Here is a 19,097-nt window from a genome sequence, read left to right as displayed (position 1 = left end):
CCCCTCATTAAGCTTTCTTCAGGTGCCCCTTGCAGTGGGCAGATGTTTCCTTTCAGGGCCCGGATGGACACAGCCTTACTAGTAGTCAACTAATAGGTCTCTAGTAAAGACAGAGGCCAGTCTGGCTTGTAGGGTCACAGGAGACTTTAATAACCTCTCATGCCCATCAATACTAAGGGTAAGTATTACTATTACTATTATTATTAGTATTATTATTATTAGAGCAGCTACGCTTACTGAGCACTCACATTTGCTACACGCTGAGCTAGGAACGCGACATGTGTTATATGGAATCCCCACGATGATTTTATCAGGTAGTTGTTGCTATTATGCCCATTTTACAGATGAGGATACTGTGGTTCAGAGAAGGAGGATCACACAGCTAGTGAGTCGCTAAGCCAAGGCTAAAACCCAGCTCCGTATGACCCTCTAACCCAGGCTCTTAACCTCTCTGCTGTAGATTGTGGGACAGAGTCCAGAATCTAATTTCTGTCTGAGATGTAAGTTCTGCCTCTGTCCTGCCTTCCCAGCAGGCGTCTCTGCAATCACGTGGCATTGCTTTTCAGCAGAGCCTCCCTCCTCTGTGGTACCAGCTCCTGTTCGTTTGTGAGCTCTCAAACCCAAGCTCAGGGCAACATCTGGGAGGGGAGAGGTCTCCTCCTCCTGTCCCTTCTGCACCTCTCGGGGCCGCAGCTGCAGCTGAGAGCAAGACAGAGGGTTAGAATGACTTGCGTTCTCCGTGGGGCTCAGCCTCTCTCTGAGGAGAGCACGGTACCTTGACATTAACCACATGGCAGCAACAGCTGACATTTACTGAACACCTACAATGCCTGTGCTAGGCGCATCTCAGGCAGCATCTCGCTCCATTCTCACAAACAGCTTTGCAATATAAATGCTCTAAGTACCCCACCCTACAGATGGGGAAACTGAGGCTCAAAGCCATTAAGTCACTTGCCCAAGGCCAGGCAAGCAACCCAGGGACCACTTATGACTCCAGTCTGCCTGACACCATGCGCTTGACTTCTAAGAGATGCTACAACAGTGTAGACAGTTCCCTAATGTGTCACAGGTGAGGAAGCCGTTCCTAGAGGCCGAGCCAACAAGAACAGGCTGTCCCTCTTCACTTGGCTCCTGAGTCTTGTGGTGTGCTTGAGGTCTTCTGTCTGAAGGGCTCTGTGCAGAGGGGCAGGTACTAGGCTACTATCAGTGTTAATTCTCAAGCTCATTTTTAAAGACAGCCTGGATGAATCTCTTCAGAGGCTGGATGTCCGTGCTTCCCTCGAACCCAATAATTCCTGTTGATTCTATATTTTAAATATCTCAGGAGATTTCTGGCTGAAGATGGCTGATTGACACACAGTGAGCTCCCCTTCTTCCTGAATGAACATTCAAAAATGACCTAAATATTTCAGGAAAATGTGCAATCTAAACAAGAGACTGAGAGAAACAGGAAAAAATGACCCCAGGGGAAACAAGAGATAATTCTAAAAACAGCAAAGGATGTTTTAAAAAATGAAGAAGAAAGAAAATAGCTTCTAATTGGTATTCTCAGAAAAATAAGACAAAATACAATATCCAGGGAATGCCCTGGCAGTCTAGTGGCTAGGACTCAGTGTTTTCACTGCCATGGCCCATCTTCAATCCCTGTTCAGGGAACTAAGATCCTGCAAGCAGCACAGCAAGGCAAAATACACACACACACACACACACACACACACACACACACACACACACAGCACCTGTAAGACAAGTACAAGATGATATAGAAATGGATCCGTCAGGGAACGAGAAAAAACGCGGAAATGAAAAATATGATTGCTGAACATCTTAGAGATGCATCTTTTCCTTCCATCCCACTGCCCCTGCCCTAAATCTAGGGCTGTGTTCCTCCCTTACCTGGTCTGTTGCTGTCTCTATTTCTTCATCTCTTCTGACTTCTGAATATCCACCCTTTTGGTCAGCAGGGTGATCTTTTAAAAATATGGACTTCATTACATTTCCCTGCTTAAAACCCCTGTTGAGTCTTCATTTCCTTCATAAGAGAAGTCACTTGTGTCCAGAACATGTGACAGACGCTTCTAGTTGCCTTCTCAACAGCCATTTCCCCCATTTCTTCCTGGTTTTCTTCAGGTATCAAGCAGCCACGCATCTCCAAAGAGGTGAATCTTCATGGGTCTTAGCCAATCGTGAAAATTCCATTCTCTTGCCAGTGATCTGTTTAGGGATATTTGTGTCACTTAGGGAAATGTGAGATGCCAGTGTGGGAAAGATGGGATCCTTGGAGAAAGGCTTCCTTGATGATAAAACAGATGCACCACGGGAAAAAAATAAGCTCTCTTCTTCTGCTTAATGTCATAATGTTCTCAAGTGATATCTGGAACTCTGGCAGCCATTGCATGACCATGAGGGCAAAACCTGAGATAGAAGTCAACCCACCGGGAATAGCAGAGAGGAAAGATGGATACATCTGAGTCCTTGACAATGTCACTGAGTCACATAGAATTAACCAACCCTGGGGCCACCACATCTCCGAACATCTTGTTATTTGGAATCATAAAACTGACTCATTGTTTAAAGCCCATTCTAGTTGGTGCTTCTGTTACACGTGCCCAAAAGCATCCTAACTGCTACAGAACCTGACATTTTAGCTTTGTCATCTGCCACGTCCCAGCTCTCATGCTCCCCCACCTTTTGCTGTCACTTGTCTTAGCTGTGCACTGTCCCCAAACATGCCACACTCTTTCCTGCCTCTACATCTTTGCCCCCATCATTCTGTAGTGCTGGGAAGGTCCTTGCCTACTCATCCTTTATTACCCAGTGACTCAATGACATGTCTGCCTCTGGGATGTTCCTAACACCCATGGTTGGGTTGGATGACCCTCCCCTATGCTTCCAGCTCCCCCTTCCCACCCCTGAACACCAGGGAGCATGTCTATTCCCTACTGAACTGTGAAATCGTTGAGGGGGGTGAAGAATTGTGTCCCTAGGACTCAGGAAGGATGCTTCTCACATCCGCTGTGTGTTTGTCATGTTCTGAAATTGCCTCCAGATTTATGCTTGTGTTTATGTGGTAGAATGAGCTGGTTAAAAGCCAGGCTCTGGAATCCAGCAGACCTGGGTCTGAGCTCAACCACTAACCAACTGTGTGACCTCCGACGGCTGACCACCTCCCTGTGTCTCAGTCCCCTGCTGCAAAGTGGAGATGGCAACACCTAGGGTGTCGTGAAGATTTGATGAGATGAGGCATGTAACTCATGTAATTCAGGGCCTGACACATAGTCAGTTATTCACAAATGCCAGCTCTTGGGATTATCACTTTATTCGTTTGTATTTAATTTGTGTTGGGGGAAGAGTTTTGAGCGTTCATATAATTCTCAAAGGGGTCCAGGGAAGGTCAAGAATCATTGGTTTGGGAATAAAAGGAGCATGGGTCTGCCTGCTGGGGAGGGGGGGTATGACGGTCAATGTGCGTGGCTCGCCTTTGTAAAGCCCGCCAGGGTTACGCCGTGTGGTTGCCTCCGTGGGGTCAGGACGCCGGCCCTAGCCAGAATGAGCCCCCGGCCTCATCATCCCTCCTCCAAGGCCCGGGTCCCTGTGACCTCAGAGCTCTTCAAACGCCTCATTAGCGCCCGCTGCGAGCAGAGCCCTTGGCCGAGCCGGCCCTCATTAGAGCCGAAGGAAGCGGCAGCTCTGACGGCAGGGCGGGCGGGCCTGCTGAACCTTTGCGTCTGGGCCTGATGACTCAGGCAACATCGCACTCTTGAAGACGTCGTTGTCAGCACAAAGCGGTGGCTTTGGCCTCTGGGCCGGCGCCGTTCCCCTACCCCCACCCCCTCGAGTCTCTCGCCCCAGCCCCAGCCCCAGCCCCCTTTCTAAGCTGTCACCGCACCAGCACTGAAGCCGCATTGATCATAAGCTAGTTCTTTACTCGTTGGTCCTGCTAGTGGCCAAGAGAGGGAGAATCCGAACACGAGGCTCCAGTGAGGTGCGGCAGAGCCAGGATTCAAGCCCTTGCCGTGAGGGGGTGGGCGGCAGGCGGGGTGGGGGGGCAGACGTGCTGTCAGGCAACCCAGCGTGGGTCCTGGTTCTGCCACTTTCCAGCCATGGTGTTAGGCACAGCGTTTCTACTCTCTGCATCCTAGTGTCCTCATCTGTAAGGAGGGGATGAATATCATACCTGAACCCCTGCTCCCCTACCCTGCAGAGAACTTACTTCCCAAGTCAGCTCTGATCACGCTGCTCTCCTGCTGACGGCCCTCAGGACACAGGCCACTTCCTCGGCCTGCCATTCAAGGCCTTCTGAGGGCCGGAGCCTGCCCATTGCTCCTGTCTCAGCACCCACCACCCACCTCAACCAATCACACTGTACAGACCAAACGATCTCACTCCTTAACCCACACAATACCCCCATTTTGCCTGGAATTCTTCCTGAATCTCTCTCTCTCTCTTTTTTAAATTAATTAATTAATTAATTTATTGGCTGCGGTGGGTCTTCGTTGCTGCATGTGGGCTTTCTCTAATTGCGGCAAGTGGTAGCTATTGCAGTGCACAGTCTTCTCATCGCGGTGGCTTCTCTTGTTGTGGAGCACGGGCTTCAGGCGCACGGGCTTCAGTAGTTGCAGCACACGGGCTCAACAGTTGTGGCTCGTGGGCTCTAGAGCGCAGGCTCAGTAGTTGTGGCGCACAGGCTTAGTTGCTCTGCCACATGTGGGATCTACTCGGCCCAGGGATCGAACCTGAGTCCCCTGCATTGACAGGCAGATTCTTAACCACTGTGCCACCAGGGAAGTCCTGCCTCTCTTTTTGAAGTTGGAAAATCCCAACTTCACACTCAACTCAGGCACCTCCTCCTCCAGGAAGCCTTCTGTGACCTCCTCCCACATTGCATCAGGCAGCTCCTCTGGGATCCCACCTGCCAGAGCTGAGGAGACTTGACCCCAGGATCCTGGGTTCCTTCTAGAACAGCGTATCTCAAAGTGTGGTCAAGCATCATCTAGATACTTATGAGAAATGTGACTTCTCAGCCCCCACCCCAGACCTTCTGAATCAAAACTGGGAGCGGGGGTCCAGCAATCTGTGCTATAAAAAGCCCTCCACGGAATTCTGGCGCTCAAGTTTGAGAGCCACCGGTCTAATCCAGGCCTCTGCAACCTGCTCTATTTCTGCATTTGAAGTGCCTCATGACATGTTCCCGACTCCAGCACCTGCTGCAAGATGGAGAGGTCCAGGCGGCGCGGTTGCCTCCCCTGGGTGCCGCCAGCTAATGTGGTGGTTACAGACGGGAATTTTCCCCAGCACATCCCCTTCTCCCACTTCCTGGAGACAGTCAACCAATTTCAAATTGTAACTTTCTTTTATTGGCAAAGAAGAAATTTCAGCACCTGTCTCATTTATTTCTCATCAGCCTTTCTTCCATTCTAATCCTGCCAGGCTGGGGCCTGCTGAGCTTGAGAATCAAACCACCGGTCAGCTGCCTCTTCAGGAAAATGTTGTCAATTTCACATGGTTCCTCTCAGACACACCAAATGTTGTCTGGAAAAATACTTCTTTTCTCCTCTTCTTTTGCCCAGCACCCCACCAGGGTGGTTCAGAAAGCTGGGAAGGTCTCAGTGGTCCAAATGTTTTCTGCACCAGGTTCTTCTTCCATCAGAAGAGTCATTTTCCTCAATCCAATCCCCCTTCCTTCACTTCAGGAATCTGCTAACTTCTTGTATTAGGAAGTTCTTCTTGGTGTCTAACCCAACTCTTTCTTGCTGTCACTGGCTCCAAAGTAGCCTGTGATATGTAAGGAACAAGTAGTTTGTTTTTGCTTTTTAAAAATATTTATTTATTTATTTGGTTGCACTGGGTCTTTGTTGTGGCTCACCAGCTTCTTAGTTGTGACATGTGAGCTCTTGGCTGCAGCATGCATATGGGATCTAGTTCCCTGACCAGGGATTGAACCCGGGCCCCCTGCATTGGGAGCACAGAGTCTTAACCACTGTGCCACCAGGGAAATCCCAACAAGTAGTTTTATCTTTGTTTTACGGCTCTGGAAACTAGCAAAGGGCCAGGCATACAGTGAGCACTCAGTAAATGTTTTATTGGTTTAGAAGATGAGTGAAGGAGGAGATTAATAATAAAATTTGATGATTGAAAATGAACATTCGGGCCTTCCCTGGCAGTCCAGCGGTCAAGACTCCATGCTTCCACTGCAAGGGGCACAGGTTCGATCTCTGCTCAGGGAACTAAGATCCCACATGCCACACGGTGCCGCCAAAAACATAAATACATACATAAAAACAAACAAAAAAGCAAATGAACATTTACTCGGATCATTATGTTAAGTGTCTCAGATCTAGTCAAACAGCCAACAACTTTACGAGGTAGGTATTATCTTATTCTCATTTTACTATGAAGAAGCGGAGGCTCAGATTGATTAAACTATGTGTATAAGGTCACAGGGTAATTTTGTGACCGAACTGGTATTTGAACCAAGGTGAACTCATTGTACAACTGGGGGCTCGCTTCCCAGATAGACCCTTGAGTGTTTCTTTTGTGGCCGGGGGCGTTGGGGGCAGCGGGGGTGGGGGGCGCCGTTGCAGGAAGCATCCAGCCCCTGGAGATTTAGGACGGGGGTGGGGTGGGGGGGCAAGACCGGAGGCAGAGGTAAATGAGCCCTGTAGTTGTCTTTTTGATGAAGGGCTTCTGAAGCTGGGAGGAGGAGGAGGAGGAGGAGGAGGAGGAAGCTGTCAGGAGCTGAGTGCGGCAGAGGCGATGCTGGCTTCAAGGCAGCAAGTGCCAACAGGTCTGAGTACGAGGCCCCTTTCCTGGCACCAGGCTGGGGCTTCTGTTAGAGCAAAGCTTCAAAACCAGTGACAAGCAGCAAAGACAGAGCTTGCCCCTCCAGTGCCTCCCCCACCTGCCTAAACACATGGCTGTTGACTTCATGTGCCTCTTCTTTCTTTCCCCAAGACCTATCATCATTTTTAATTTTTAAAATGTATTCAAGTAACAAATGTCGATGTAAAAAAAAAAACCCAAAAACCCTGCACAACGAAAAAGCTGTGAGTCAAGATTATTCAGTGTCTCACTGAGGATTACAGCCCTTAGGCTGAGAAACTGTCCCAAAGAGGTAAAGGGGGAGGTCAGTATACACGTGATTTTGGCAAAGTGCGTACAGGCAACCAGGCACACGTCTCAGCACAAGGAATGGAGAGCTTAGTTAACAGTTTCAGTGCTTTTTCAAAGTATAGGAAGATGTGAGAGTTTGGGTTCATAAAATCTTCTCCCCAAAATACCTAACTATCTGAAGGCCGGTTCTGCCAGTTTTCCCAGAGCACAGAGTGCCTCATTCCTAATCTCCACCCTGAACTCCTTTCAGGGTGTGTTGAAGGTCAGGGACTGTAGCAGCTAGTGACCTAATCATTGTAGAGCCAGATGTCAAGCAACAGTCTTCAGTTGGTATAAATTAACACATTGTTTAAAAATCCATGTATATGCAGATCTGCAGAGCAAAAATTAGTCTCCTTTTGTAACTCCCCACTTCCCCGCATCCCTCTGAAGAAGTGGTCACAGTTCACAGTTTGGAGGGAGCTGGTCTGGGTCATTGCCACCAGAAGAGGAGGGGTGGGGGAGGTAATGAGGACGGTGTGTTGCCCCGTGGCATTGCTTCGTGGTAATCCCGCAGACTGCTCACAGGTGCGTCCATTTCACAGGGAACATCTCCAGGCGGACTACAAGTCAGGAGGAAAATGGGAGGATCCGGAGGTCACTGCAGTGCCCACACTGAGGGGTGGCATTTCAGGTAGGGAGGTGGGGGATGGTTTTTAAATGTAGATTTTCTTATTATTTAGGTGCGGTGAGGCCCACGGACCAGGAGATGACTGCCATTGAGAAGACTATTTGGGAATTCCCTGTGGTCCAGTGGTTGACTCCGTGCTTCTACTGCAGGAGGCATGGGTTCAATTCCTGCTCAGGGAAATAAGACCCTCAAAAAAAAAAAAAAAGAAAAGAAAAGAAAGAAAGAAAAATTTTGTTTCTTAGAGTTCCTGAGAGAAGGGGGCTCACCACTTCGTGGTGGGGGGCGGGCACAGAGGGAAGCACCAGGGTTGTCGGAAGGCAGAGAGAGGGAATATGTGGGCAGGAGCCTTTGTTGTGGTTTCTGTAGGAAGGAACGGACAAGACAGGGTAAGCAGGTTTGAATGATTCCAGTGGGCTCTGAGGAGTAGGGGCTAGGCTACTAGCTGTCTGGTGCCTGGCACTGGGGTGCTTAGGGCATGGGGGCGGGGGGGGTAGTGGCCCAGGGTATAAGAGCTCCAGAAAGGAGCTGATGGGAGTGTCGGCCATGGATGGGTTAGTTTGCATCTAAAAGTCACTCTCCCAGGTAATCATTTACTATGCCTAGGAATTGGCCACCCTGGGAGGGTCAGCCTCTCCAGAGCCTGCAAGGCCCCAGAGAGCAAACAATCAGAAATGAGAAGGTAAAAGACATGACTAACACAGGGAGGAAGAACCGGAAACTCTGGGCCTGAGGCTGGTAGGCCAAGGGGGAGGGTCCTACACCTCCAGGGCCTGTGATGATCCCCAGCTGGGACAGCTGGGACCTCCCCGGGAGGGTTTGGAGTAGAGGAGGGACAGGATCTGACCTCTGGCTTGTGCGTTGAGGAGAGATGCAGAGGGCAAAAATGCCAAACGTGCTGGGCATATAGTAAACCCTCAGTAAAGTGCCAGTTGAAAGAATGCACGTGGAGTCTCTGGAAGGAAGCACAAATCCTAGCAGAAGTAGCCTCTGTATTTGCATATTGGCACACATCACATGTGAGCGCGCACACACGCACTCTCACGCCTTGTCTCCTGTTATTTGACATGAATGTATTGTCCCTCTACCCCTCGTCCTAAGCTGCTTTTAGCATCACATGACTCTGCCGTCAGAGATCCCCCCTGTTCTTTTTAATCACTGCAATGGTTGTCGTACAGATCGCCATCTTTCGTCTCTGCACTCCCCTATTGCCAGATATCTAGGTTATTTTCAGTGCTTCCCGACTGCAAACCAAGCCGTGAGGAGCAGCCTTGTGCAGACATGAGCGTTTCTGTGGGATAGAACACCCAGGAGGGAAATTGCTAGGACAGAAGGCATGGACATATACAAGTTTTGTATATCCTGCCAATTGTTCTACAAAAGGCTGTACATAGTTTATACTCCCTCCAGACTGCATGAGATTTGACAGTACTCATTTCCCCACACAATTTCCAACACTGAATATCCTTCTCTAGTATTTGTTAAATTAACCTATTTCTAGTATATGTTCTACTTGATTCCCAAAGTGGTTCGAGGCAGATTTGACTCGAAGATTTGTGAAGGAAGCATTCTAGAATCGGGCTTAAGGTCTGTGGATTCTAGAGTCAGACCACTTAGGTTCAAATCCCAGTAGCAAGACTTGAAGGCTGTGTGACCTTGGCAAGTTTCTTAACTTCTCTGTGCATTGGTTTCTTTGCGGTAGGATGAGAAGAAGGTTGTGGTAGATGGTAGCCATCAAAATGCACCAGGTTACCCAGGATGGGGCGTGTTGCTGACTGCCTCAGCTGCTGCCACTGAAGGACACACGATGTTGCCACGGAGACCAGGTTCTTGTGGGCTGCTTCCAGCCAGTGACTGAGAGCACCAGGCACTTGCCAAGGGACAGACCCCTCCACAGGCCTGGTGGCCACACCTTTTACTTCCTCCTCTGACTTCCTTGCCTCCCTTTGATAAAGACACTTGTGATTACATTTAGGGCCCACCTGGATAATGCGGGATCATCTCCCCATCTGGAGATCCTTAACTCAATCCTACCTTGAGCTCCCTTGAGCCTCAAGAGGATGTTGGGTGCCCCCTGCTGGCGGGAGGCGCTGCATGCTCCCACTCTGGTGGGATTTGCTGGGAGACTCGGGGTCTCAGCTAAATGGGGGAGAGGTTGGCAGGTTTACATAAACTGTGCCCCAGGCTGCCTATTCACAGTTAGCGAGAGAGGCTATTTAAAGAAGGAGGTTGGGAGGCACGTGGGAGGCCACTATGTCTGGCGCATGGGCTCAGGACGCAGGCAGAAGACATGCCCCAAATTCTGATCCTCAAAGTGCCACCAAAGCCAAACAAAAATAGGAGTGGAAGGCTGCGGCCAGACAGCACAGGGGCGTGGAGGAGGCTCTAATTAAAATGCTTAATACACTTGGTGATAGTCTATTTTTCTCCCAGCTAACATCTTACCCACTCCCATGCTCTGGCTTCTGCTCATGAAGTAGAAGGTCACTCAGAATTCAGCAATTCATTTGTTCAACAAATATTTCCTGGGCCAGGTCCTTTGCAGGGCACTGCGGGTAATAACAAAAATAATAATAGCTCACAGTTATTGAGCACTTGCCTTGTGCCAGGAACTGTTCTACGTGCTTTGCACATATTAACTCATTGGATCCTCGTACAATCCTATGAGGGGGGTCATTATCCCCATTTTACAGGTGAGGAAACTGATACACAGAGAGGGTAGATAACTCGCTCAAGTGCTCACAGCTACAATGTCCTGGTGCATGACTAAGACAGCGTTCCTTCCTTGAGAAGCTCACTGTCTAGTCAGGTGACAGGCCTGGGACTCATAACAGATGAAGTGCCACCTCTCTCTGGGAGGGGTTAGGGAGGGCAGGACCTTGAAATGGGTTCTAAAGATCAAGGAGGAGTTAGCCAGGCTTAAAGAGGGTGGGAGAAAAGGGAAGGGCACTTCAGGTCACACACGCATTCGCTGAGTCCTGAAACGAACATTTATTGAGGGCCTATTATGTGCCAGATGGAGGCTGGGATGCATTTGGAGGCTGGGATGCAGCAAAAGAGGCAGGGTTCCTACCACATGCAGCTGGCATCCGAGAGGGAGGGAGGCAAGCAGTAAACACACACATATTCGTAAGAGATGAAGGAAGTGAATGCGGGGCCTGGGTACAGAGGGAACAGGGTCAGGGTGTGGGCAAACAGCCAGGAACAGGTGAGGTGAGGGAGGCTCCCTGAGTGCCTGAGTGCAGAAAGGAGGCCAGCGGTGCACGGTCTGGGAGTGCGCTCCCCTTAAACTATGTACCGTGGGTGCCTCACTTGCTAAGCCTGGTCCCCGCAGTGGCCTGGGATGTGCTGTTTTAATAGAGTGGTCAGGGTGAGGGGACGGTAGTGCAGAGGTGGAAGGAGGTGAGGGTCAGAGGCATTCAGGAATCTGGGAGAAGAGTGTTCTCCGCACAGGACCAGCAAGTGCCGGTGCCTGCGGGGTAGAACATCCTCCCCCAGTGAGGGCAGGAGCTGAGGTGGCTGTGCCTGGGCACCGGGGCCACGTAGGGTGCCAAGCGATGAGTCCGAGGGGGACTGGGATCCAGAGCAGGCAGGGTCCTGTGGACCATTGGGAGGACTTTGGTGGGAGGCTCGGGAGGGTGCCGGGCAGAAGGTCTGACCTGACTTTGGTCTACTTGGATGTCTGTCTGCGAGGGGAGCAGAGGCTGTAGGGGTGGCTGGGGCTGAGCAGAGGCGGGGGGGCAGGGAGGAGGCCGCTGCGATCATCCAGGCCAGAGATGGTGGTCCGTCAGCCAGGTGGGGAGAATTGGGCATATTCTAGATACATTTCAGAGCAAAAGTCCACAGGACTTGGTGATGGATTAGGAGTGAGGTGTGAGAGAAGAGGGGTCAAAGACAACCTCAAGGCTTTTGGCTGGAGCACCTGGCTAAATGGAGGTGCTATTTATTCCCATGGACAGGCTGTGAAAAGAGAAAGTTTGGGGGTGGGGCTCCCGTGAGAAATGAACCCATGAGCTCTGTAACTGAAGGCACAGGGACGGTCCAGGACACGCTATGCGACATGCCGTCTGAGCCGCATCCTTCATCAGCTGCTCAGTCGGGCCCCTGCAAGAGAAAGGGGGTTCGTGTTTACTGGAGCAGGGGCTTGGTCGGGGTCGTAGGAGCGGGGCTGACTCTCCCGTCCCAGGCTGCTGGGGTGCTCACCCTCCTCTGCTGAGCAGCACGGCTAGCCTTGGGAGGCATAGGATGGGGACCCGCTGAGCCACGGGGCAACCTGGACCATCTGCACGGTTCTACTTGGCCGTGTGGCTCCCCCTGGTGGCCGTCGCAGCTCCTCGCAGCCCTCTGCTCACCCTGGCTGCTTAGCCTACAAAAAGAGTACGCACTGTGAAAAGGCCTCCTCCAACCCAGCTCCCCTCCCCAGAGGCAACTACTGCTAGAAATCGTGTTTCCTTCAAGAGACGCAACATGCATCCTCTACACTGACACTTATTAAGGGTTTACAGTGTGCCAAGCACACGTGGCATTTCTGTCCTCTGCCTCTCTTCCCAACACAGAAGCCAAAAGTCGAATCCTGTCCCTCTCCTGCTCTAGACCCTCCCCTTGCCCCAACCTCACTCAGAGTAAAGGCAGGAGTCCCCATAATAACCATGACCTGCCCTCTCCCCTCAAGCTCTAGGACCTAATTCCTGTGGCTCTCTCCCTCGCTCCCTCTGTTACAGCCACATTGATCTCTTTCATTTTTTAAATTATGGCAAACATATACATTATTTTTACCATTTTAACCCTTTTTGAGTGTACAATTCAGTGACGTTAAATACATTTGCAATTTATTGTAACTAGCACCACCGACTACTCCCAAAGCGTTTTCATCACCCCTCAAAACTCTGCGCCCATGAAACTCCCCCCTCCTTTCCTGCCCCCGCCCCTGGTAACCTCTATCCGACTTTCTGTCTCTGTGCACTTGCCTAGTCTGGGGACCATACAAGCGAAATCATACAGAATTTATCCTTCTGTGTCTGACTTACTTCACTGCGCCATCCATGTTACAGCATACGCCAAAATTTCGTTCCTTTTTATGACTGAATGGTATTCCACGGTGGGGCTAGACCACGTTTTGTTTACCCATTCCTCCACTGATGGACACTTGGGTCGCTCCCACCTTTTGGGTGCTGTGCACAGCCTGCTAGGAACACGGGTGTTGGCCTCATCACTTTTTTTTTCAACCTGCGGGCACAGCCTGCCTTGAGGACTTTGCACTGGCTCTTCTGCGTGGAATGTTCTTCCCCAAGAGATCCACGTGGCTCATTCCCCACTGCCTTCCGGTCTTTCTTCAGACTGTGCCTTCACAGTGAGGCCTACCCTGAGCATCCTGCTAGGCACTGTGACCTGGCCCATCACCTTTACTCTATTTTTTCTTTTTCCTATAGCACCTATCACTTGCCAACATACTACATACTGTACTTATTTAGTACCCTTATTGTTTAGTGTCTGTGTGTCTCCACTGGAATGTCAGCTTCAGGACGGCAAGAATCACTGTCGGTTTGGTGTATCTCAGCCAATACGTACATACCTAGTTTACTGAATGAACTTAAAATCACAATGCTGAGTTACACATTTTAAACCGGAGGCACACGTCTCGTGTGTTAGATGCGCTACAGGCCAAACTCTCCTAAATGCCTCAGATACTTAAAATACCACATATTATGCGGATTACTTCAATTCTGGGCTGAAATTGGGATTAATGTCTCATGTGGCCCACCACACATATCTCCGGAGATTTAGGTCAGAGGAAGGAGATCTGAAGCTGCAGACAACCAGCGTCATTTTTTTCTCCCAACCTAAGGCCCATGTTGATCTTTATTCTCGCCTCTGTCCCTGGGACCATAGTGTGGGTTGTGTACCGCACAGTCGAGGGGTTGAGTGGAGCAGAGACCCAGGCCTCACCCCACTCGCCAAGCACAGGGCTTGAATCCTGGCACAGGGCTACAGCTGCCAGAGGGAGTGGGGCCTCTTTCTCATTCACCAAAGGTCCCCATTCACCTTTCTCATTCACCAAAGGGCAGGTGGTGGCCCTGCTTTGTCAAAGGAGATGCCAGTCCATGACCTGCACATTGGGTGGCCTTGCAGCTCACGTGTCCCCAGGTCAATTCCATACTTCCCACTTTTCAGGTATGCAGAGGCTGCCACTCCCCACCCTGTCATCGGATTCAACGAATGCGGTTACTATCTGATTCTATTCTGAGTTCCCATCTGGCAGGGCCATGACTCTCAAAAATATTTCCACGAACCAGATTGGATCCTCACACCTCCTATGGCAGGATCTGACTCAGCTTGACACAGCTGCCAAGGCATTTGAATGACACCTCCGTTTCTCTTTATTTAACAAACATTTACTTAGCCCTTTCTAGGTGCCAGGCAGTGTTCTAGCACTTTGCAAATATTAACCTATTTAATCCTCCAACCTAGGAAGGAAGGAGATACTATCATGATCCCAGTTTACTGATGACAAAACTAAAGCTCAGAGAATCTAAGAGACCCGCCTGGGATCAGATTACAGGGCTAGGATTCAAATCTGCGTCCACTGGCTCCGGCATCTGACAGCCGCGATGCTTCGCTACGCTTTCACTTTTTCCCTGTCGTTCTTTTCTCCCTCTTTCCCTACTCGCTTCCCTCTCTTTCTTCCCCTTCCTTCCCGCTGCTTCCTTCCTCCCTGACCTGGAGCAGCCGCCATCTGCTTCCCTGGACACCACCCAGCCTGGCACAATCTCTGCTGATTCCCCAGACCAGGCCCTGCCCTCCTGCGGCCCTGCCAGTCCTTCCGTCATTGCTCTCGTCTCCCTGTGCCAGCGGACGGGGTGTGCCAACGCCTACCCCTCAACCCACCCACTCCCAACTGCAGTGGCAGGTTGCAGAGGTCTGGGAACTGGGGCCTGGGCCAGGCTGGAGGGAAGCCAGGTCTTTGGGGAGTTACATGACGTGCCGCACACCCACCCCTGACATACAAGGCCCACACTGTGAGCTCCCTTTCCTGCTCAGCGACTTCCCTGTGATGCCAAGACATCGTGTGCTGCTAGGGGTGGACTTAGACACTAAGGGGCCACACGACCATTGCTTTTTTTGAGCAAATGAAGTGGTGAATGTGACACTGGCTTTTGTAAATGACACAGTGACAGGCAAAATCACGATGGTTTAATACAATGTTCTTCACCTGACCCCAGACATAGTCCTGCCTGGGAGCATGGCTTGTGCTGGGATGCCTCTGGCCCCAGACATGAAATAAAGTGTTTTCACTCCTCAATCCTGGCTACCAGGACCCACGGCAGAGGCCAGTAACAAAGGCAGATCTGGGTCTGTTGCTTTGCTTCTGACAGGTTGGCAAGTCTCTTCCTTGTCTGTGCTGGTACACAAGGGGGAGTCCCTGTGCACACGTCCCAACCCTGTAAAATGAAAAAAAAAGTGGGGTCAACAGGTTGAAAAATAAAAGACCTTTGGAACCCATTTTCTCCGTTCAGATGGGAAAACTGAGGCAAAGTAAGGGGACAGGACTTGATCAAAGTCACAAAGTAAGATGCAGCCCGGGCTAGATCCCAGGTCTCCGGACACCTAGTTCACTGTCCTTTCACTGGGGATTACCCTCTAAAAGCTCAATGTTCTCCATGCTGGGAGCCTCAGGTACTTAAACAGAAGGCTATGGAGGCTGAGTGCTAGTTGCAGAATCAGTGCTCCTGTCCAGAGGTGGAGGCAGTGTTAAGGACACAGCTCCCCCACCCACATAACCTCACTCAGTCTTCACAATCCTATGAGCTGGAACCTATTATTTTTATCCCCATTTTACAGATTGTGATACTAAACATCACAGCAGTTAAGTAACACTGCTGGAACACAAACCAAGCCGTCTTCTGACCCCAGAGCTCAGGATCTCCCAGTTATGCTCTGTAGCTTTTCTTCAGGAGCCCAGGCTGTCGCTGAAGGCTTAGCACCTGTGCCGGTTACAAGGCAAATAGCTACCAACAACTTGGATGAGAGTTTGCCCCTGTATACCCTGTGGTACCCAGAACAGCGCAGAGCATGGAGTAGGTGCTGACTGAGAAAACTGTCATTTTTCAGGTATATGTCACATATAACATTGTCACTTTCAGGTGTACAACACAGTAATTCCATATTTGCATATACAGCAAAATGATCACCACACTGAGTCTAATTAACATCTGTCACCATATATAATTACAAAAAATTTTTTCTTGTGATGAGAACTATTAAGATCTATATGCAATGTGGTAACAGTAACAATAGTCACCATGCTGTAGATTACGTCCACAGGACTTATTTATTTTATAACTGGAAGTTTGTATATTTTGACACCATTCCCTCATTTCCACCCCCTACCCAGGGAACCAGTAATCTGTACTCTGTATCTATGAGCTCGGTTTTGTGTGTGCCTGTGTTTACACTCCAAATATAAGTGACATTAAATGGTATTTGCATTTCTTTGTCTGACTTCCTTCACCTAGTATGCCCATCTCCAGGTCCATTGATGTGGCTGGGAAAAGCATTATTTCATTATTTTTTATGGCTAAGCAATATACCATTGCATATATGTACAACATTGTCCTTATCCATCGATCTGTAGATGGACATTTTGGTTGCTACCATGTCTTGGCTTTTGAAAATGATAGGGCACTGTACGTTGGGGTGCATGTGTCTTTTTGAATTTTAGGTTCTCTTTGCATATAGTCCCAGGAGTGGGATTGTCTGATAATGTAGTAGCTCTATTTTTACTTTCTGACAAAACCTCCTTCATCGTGGCTATCACCAATACACATTACCAAAAAGCGGAGGAAGATGCACTTATCTACATGCCCTCTCCCAGATTTACTGTTTGCAGATGTTTTGAAGAGGGTCATATTAACTAGTACAACGTGATACCTCATTGTGGTTTGATTTGCATTTCTCTAATAATTAGTGATGTTTGGCATATTTTCAAAAAATTACAAAAAAACCCACACAAACAGTGTGCAAAAAATTGCCTCTTGAAATTGGTTGCTTGCAGGTCAGCCCTGCTTTGAATTACTTGTTGATTACCTGCCCCAGGACATTTCTTGAGGGAAGGTGTCATTTACAGCCACACAGGCATTGCAGCTATGAAGTACCCATAGGCACTTTTTTAAGGTGCAGTTATGGGAGATGTCCATAAGGTGGCAGCACTTCTTCAGGCCCAACTCTATAGTAACACCGGAAACCAGAGCCAAAGACAAAGGCGGGTTCCTGAGTTGTAGATTCAAGTGGAATGGTCCAGGAAGAAGAGCCGATGGCTGGTGTCTCACTGCAGCTTCCCCTTACCCTTCAGCCCCCAGCACATCCCAAACCCTGCACAAACCACCAAGCCCAGGGTGGTTTCGTGCATAGGTGGCGGGACTACGAGGAAGGAGGCTGCCACTAGCAACCAGCCACCAGACTTGCAGAGCAGGTGACTTTTCCCAGGTCTTCCAGCCCAGGGGGTCCAGCGTCCTTTGGGTGTAATAAGCTTGGTGGACGTGTAGGACGGCCCGCCAGGATGTGGAGATGGCGGTTCCACGCCGAGGGGACCTGGCACTGGAGGTGCAAGGGGGGCTCATTTGCTGGCCCATCCTGCCGAGGTGCCTGAGCTCCAACTGGGTCCAGCTTGGGGACCCAAGGTGCCTCAGGCTCCAGGGATGTGACTCCATCCCACGTCACGGAGGCCTGTGGGGAATTAGGTTGGGATTTCCTTTCGTTTCACTTCTTTCCTTTTCTTTGCATGTCTTTTTTGGTTTAATTTTTATTTTCTACTGGAATATTGTTAATGTACAATGGGGTGTTTCTTTTGTGGGTCCAGCAACCTGACTGAGTTTTCGTCTGTAGAGATCGATTCTTTTTTGAATTCTCTTCCCATATAAGTTGTGACAGGTTGGCAAACAGAATTGCCTGTGCCATGCAGTAGGTCCTTGGTGACGACCTTGTTTACAGAGATTAGCTTGTATAATAGAATCGTGTAATTTATTTCCCCATCCTCCCCTTACCCCGGACGCACGCCTCTCCCCTTTGGTAACTATGAGTTTGTTTTGTGTTTGTGTGTCTGTTCCCTTTTTGTTGATGAATTCATGTGTATCCCTTTTTAGACTGCACCTCCAAGTGACATCACATGTTCTTTGTGCTCCCTGTCATCCTCCACTGAGTAGGATCATCTCCTGAGCCTCCATGTTTCATTCATTTTTGTGGCTGCGTTGTATTCCATCGTACATGTGAACCACATCTTGCTCTTCATCCGTCCGTTGATGGACATGTTGGTGGCCTCCATGTCTTGTGTCTTGCAAATTCCACTGTGGTGAACGTTGGAGTGCGTGTGGTGTTTTCTCTCAGCATAAAGGCCCAGGAGTGGGATTGCTGGAGTGTTTTGTAGTTGTAGTTGTAGTTTTTGAATATGCTTGAGTACTGTTCTCCTATGATGCTGGTACCAGTTTACCTTGGCAAGAGCCATGCATGAGGGTTCTGTTTTCTTCCCATTCCGCCGTGCCTTTATTGTTTGTCTTTTGTGAAGTGACTGATTTGATACCTCGTTGTGATGTTCAGCCTCTTTGTTTCCCTAATCATTGGCAATGTGTAGCTCTTTTTATGTGCTTTAAAAACCAAACTCTGCATGTTAAAAAATCCCTGCTGAAAGAGGCTTCTTGGAGCCCTGTTTTGAAATCTTTCCCAATCACCTACCCCATGACATTTCTTGAAGGCGGTTTCATCACAGCCCCGCAGGCGTTGTGGCCATGAAGAGCCCATAGGCACTCGTGTTTCTTTAAACTTGCTGTTACTGGATATGTCCATACGGCGGCAGCACTTGTTCAGGCTCTATTCTGGAGCCATGGAGAAAGGAGTGTGTATGGATGCCAGACTCGAGTGGAATGTGCCAGAAGAAAGAGCCGAAGGCTGGTGTCTCACTGTGGCTTCCCCCTTACCCTTCAGCCCCCAGGCACATCCCAAGCCCTGCACAAACCACAATGCCGAGAGTGGTGTAGTAAGTAGGTGGGGGCTGCAATGAAGGAGGCTGCCGGTGTGAACCCCAGTACTAGGCGACTTGCGGACCCGGTGACTTTTCCCAGGTCTTCCAGCCCAGAGGGTCCAGCATCCTTTGGGTGTCCTAAGCTTCTTGGATGTGTAGGGCAGCCCTCCAGGATGTGGAGATGGTAGTCCCGTCATTTGCTGGCACATCCTCCATAGCTTCCTCATAGGCGCCACAGTCCTTGCATTTCCCAAGGGTTCCAAGGTTCCAGGTACATTACAGTAGCCCAGGTCACCGAGTCCTGAG

The sequence above is a fragment of the Hippopotamus amphibius genome, chromosome 13 (genome assembly GCF_030028045.1).
Source record: "Hippopotamus amphibius kiboko isolate mHipAmp2 chromosome 13, mHipAmp2.hap2, whole genome shotgun sequence".
Taxonomy (NCBI): Eukaryota; Metazoa; Chordata; class Mammalia; order Artiodactyla; family Hippopotamidae; genus Hippopotamus; species Hippopotamus amphibius.
This window is presented reverse-complemented; position numbering follows the sequence as displayed.